The following is a 4,622-nucleotide window of genomic DNA, read 5'->3' on the forward strand; positions in this document are numbered from 1 at the left end:
AGTTCCCCTGTAGCATGTGCTCCCTGTAGTTGTACGTTTCCCGATTCCGCATCTTAAGACCTTTTTTTGTCATCATCTTCTTCCGTGTCCGTAGTAGTAGCCTTTGTGGGATCTGACAGGTGCTGCTCTGTGGGGCGCTTCTTCAGCATCTCCATATATTTCGTGACATCGACACGCCCACAAAAATACTCCCAAATCGGAAACAAAAAGCCTTAATATTGAGGCTTGGTTTTCCGTTCCAAGGGGACTTTAAGCCTCCAAAAAGTGTGAATCTTTCAAAGCGAATCATCACTTTCGAATGAGTTCGTTTGGGCAAGGGTATCTGCCGTTTCGGGCTGCCACAGCCGAGATATTTCTGCGTTGGTGGTGCCTGTAGTTATTGGTATCTGGTTGCCGTGTTAATCTGCTTCCTTCCGCCATATTTGCGCGGCATATTTACGCGTTGCTGCCGCCGTTGCCGTTGCCGTCAGCGTAGCAGCGGCAGCAGCTGCTGCTGATAAGTGCAGCAGCCGTGACAACGGCTACGTTTCGTGGCACTGCCAGTGCTCGACAAAAACGTGCTGACAACAACAAAATCAACAAACAACTACAAAAGATACGAAACGAACGGCACCGGCAGCGGCACCGGCAGCGGCATGTCCTTTATTTCCCACCTACAGCACCTCCTCCTCCTCCTTGCTTCCCTGCTCGCTCGGTGGTTGTTTTTTCTGTGTGTTTCCCCCCCTGCCGACCGGCTGCGAAAGAGGCAGCAGTCAACGTGGCAAGGACTTGCTTATCCTGCGAGTCAGCGGCAGAGCCACAGCCACAGTCAGAGCCACAGTCAGAGCCAGAGAGCTGTTTAATTAAACATTAGGCTGGCAGCGTACACCGCCGCGTATGAGCAATGCTCGCGCTGTTTTCGTATTTTATTCTCGTTCTCGAATTGAATTTGCTGGCAGATAAGCAAGTGATTAAGTCCACCTCATGTGTGGCACTGAGGCAAAGGTGTTGAGGCACCAAATAGGTCAAGCGAAAGCCAAGCAAACGATGGAAAAATATCAAATATTTCAAGGCCAGACAGGCATCGGGATACAAATGAATGGCCCATTGTTTGAGGCTTTCTTTCAGGAAGCTCTTCCCCCCTCAAATCACAGCCCGTTTTCATGGCCCCCCGCTAAGCGGATATTCCGGGGGGGGACAACTGAAACCGTAACCAAATTAGTTGCAGCTCATCAATTTCCATCATTAACTTTGTGGGCGACCAGGGCCAAGGACAATGAGGCCAAGTTGATGGGATGATTGTCAAGGCCGCCTAGGGCCATGAGCAAAACGCCGAGTCACCCACACAGAGAGAGGGAGAGAGAGAGGGAGAGGGAGAAAGCGATGCATAATTTATGGCACCGCTTTGGGTGCCTTGCGCTTTTCACTCTCGAAATTGTTGCTCATTTGATGGCACGCACTCGTACCTCTATTTCCGTTTCCGTTTCCTTTCGGCCGCCGTCTGCCCTTCGATCCAGTGGCGATTGGTGCATAGATGCTTTGGGCAATCCTTTGCTTAATTACTGGGCCAGGCTTTGTCGGTGCCCTGGCCCTCCCTGCTCTCCGATGGGGGATCCACGCGTCAAAATATTCTCCGTCGTCCTGGTTGCCTCCATTTTGGGGCTTTCTTTCTCTGTCTTTTGCTTATTTTAATGCTGTTGAATTTTCTCAAATGTTTTTCAACATAAATGCGGCATATTGCCGCTTTCTGCCTCGTGTTTTGGGGCTGCCACATGCTGCTGCTGCTACACAACAAAAAGAGTCAAGGCCGTCTAAGACACACACAAGCCCAAGAGGGGGCTGCCGCTGCCCCTGCCCCTGCCGCTGCTCTGATGTGTGCTTAATGTTGGCGCAAAATTAAAATTGCGTTTTAATAGCAACAAGCAGACAGTTTTTTGGCCCAGGCAGGCAGGCATACCCGTGTGTGTGGGCTTGTGTGTGTGTCAGGACTAAGGACGAAGGTCTTAGGTCCCATGGACCTGAACTGGCAGGGAACTAGCAGAGGGACAGAGGCAAGATAGTCCCATAATAATTCATAAAATACTCCAGCATCTAAGAAAAACTTTGGGTTACTGCAACAAAGTGTGGCACTCTGTGGAATGGGTGCAATATTACCCCATCTGTGTCTCTCCTAAGGCGGCCAGGGGTTGGACTATTTCTTTGGCGATGACAGATACGGGTGGATACTGCTATAACCAGTCCAAAATCGTCCTAGATACAGCTGGCAGAAAAGTTATTCCAGGCGCCAGGCCGCTTATGGGCCATGTGGATCGTGTGGATCGTGAGAGCGAACGAGGGCGAATGCAAAAGATCGCTGTGAGAGAGCGTTTACAGTGCACTGTAACTGGGAGCGGCCACCGGCTGTTAACAGAGAGCGGGTACAGGCTGTTAACAGAGAACGGTAGCTGGCTGTTGATGGAGAGTGGTTGCTGGCTGTTAACAGAGATCGGAAGCAGGCTGTTAAAAGAGAGCGGTAATAGGCTGTTAACGATGAGCGGCGACTTGCTGTTAACAGAGAGCGGATACAAGCTGTTAAAGAAGGTCGGTTGCTGGCTGTTAACAGAGATCGGAAAGAGTCTGTTAATGGAGAGCGGAAACAGGCTGTTAAAAGAGAGAGGAAGCTGGCTGTTAACAGAGCGCGGTAAAGGGCTTCTAACAGAGATCGCTAACAGGCTGTTTCGAAAATCTTTCAAAGCCGAGCCTTTTTTTCCTTCATCTTTATTTTCGAGAGGGCATTCCCCTGTCGGCTCTTCCCACAAACGGGCTTTCGCCTCGTTTTTCCCTTGTTTTATTCACGTTTTTTTTTCCAAGTTAATTTTGTCGCAGTCTCGTTTGCGTTTGGGGTCCGCTCTGCGTTGCTATTAAATTAACAAAAATGTCTCTGGCACACAAAAGCAGCTACATGGCTGAGGGGGGGGCCTTGGCAGAAGGGAAAGAGCCATTTTAATGGTGGCAATACTCGTCTCGTAGCAAAATGCAGTTGGCCAAGCCGACAAGGCCAACAACTACATGCATACTAATGCAAAACTGTTGTTTGTCTGGTCTCCTTCTGTCGCTGACTAGGACTTTGCTGGTTGCCACACCATCTGCAGTGTGCCCCCCCCTGCCCCAACGGCAGCTCCCCTCTCCCTTTCTGCTGTGCCAATGAACGCATTAGAAGCCAAAATGTAAGCAACAACAATAACAGCGTTAACTACTTAACAGGCACACATGTAATACAGATACTCGCACGCACAAGAGTTCCACTTATATTTTACATTTATGTAAATTTTTGCGGGCATTTGCTCCTTCCTTCTGTGACCTGTGGCCCAGCATAACCACAAATCAGACGGCTTGTCCTCCTCGGATCTGGTTCCGGAACTGGATCACCAAGCACATGCTGCCCCGAAAAGCAGGCACTCATTAGCAGTTGCAGCTGTCAAGAGACGCTTAAAGAAGGACTGGCGAGGGCTTAGGATCCCCCAGAAATCCCAGCCATATGACACCTCTTTGGGGGGGTAAAAAAGACTCTTAAAGACGGCCACTAAACGAATTAAATATATCGACATGCAAATATTTTCGTTTCTGTCAAGGAGCTTTTCTTTCTGCCTTTCAGGGGGCAGGATGGCGGCTGGGGGAGGGGGCTGCGGGGCACCCACTTTGAGTGTATTATTTGCAGCACATTTATAACGATATCAGGCATACACGAAACACGTATAAAAATAAAAAAAGAGTGTTAAGCCAACTTAAAATATAAGCGTATCAAGGACTCACCGCCTCCCGCCTCCTGCCTCCTGCCTCCTGCTCTGTTGCTGCTCTGCTTCACTGTTGTTTGTCAAACGATTTTGAGTAGCAGACTCTGTGTGTGTGTGGCAACGACACACACACACAGACCTGCCTAAGCGTCCTGCAGATACGCTCCAAAAACTATCAAAAACAGCACCGAAGGAGCCCCTACAATGGCCGGGGTATACCCCGAAAATGGGACCGTATTACAGGGAAACCTTTTACATTTCGCAAAACCATGAAAGGCATCTTTAAAGTGTGGAAATAATGTACAAATCCCACCACGAATTCTCGGGAATTATTACGTACGATCTGCTATTGACCGCACGTTTTGTGTCCTCTGCAGGACTCTCTGCTCCGCTAAGCCCCTTTTGGCCAGGTCTCTGCTACTCCTGCTTGTGAGGCTTCTTCTTCTCTGTGGCAGCAGGCACACGGGGCGCATGAGTAATCTGGGGGCAGCTTGTGCCTTGCATTTCCCTACCCCTGGTACCTGGATTCCACTACGCTTTCTGCATACTTTTAATACCCTTTCCAAGGGGGCTATATGCGGGTTTTTTGGGTCTTGGAATAGAATTATCGGTGATAAGACGCGATAAACGATGAACAAATCGTCCGCCCTTGGATTCTACAAATAAATCGCGACAATTCCATGGAAATCGTAGGAGTATCTATCTATATAGAAGCCATAAAGCAACCCTGACACCCCGTTCATCCCTGAAACCTCGTTCTTTCCAGGAAAATCGATAATTATCAATTATAATCGATTGCACTTGTACTTGTCTCTATTTATCGGAAAAAAATTCGTTCTTTAAGCCAAAAAAAGCCATAATTATTCGATA

The sequence above is a fragment of the Drosophila pseudoobscura genome, chromosome X, assembly GCF_009870125.1.
Source record: "Drosophila pseudoobscura strain MV-25-SWS-2005 chromosome X, UCI_Dpse_MV25, whole genome shotgun sequence".
NCBI lineage: Eukaryota > Metazoa > Arthropoda > Insecta > Diptera > Drosophilidae > Drosophila > Drosophila pseudoobscura.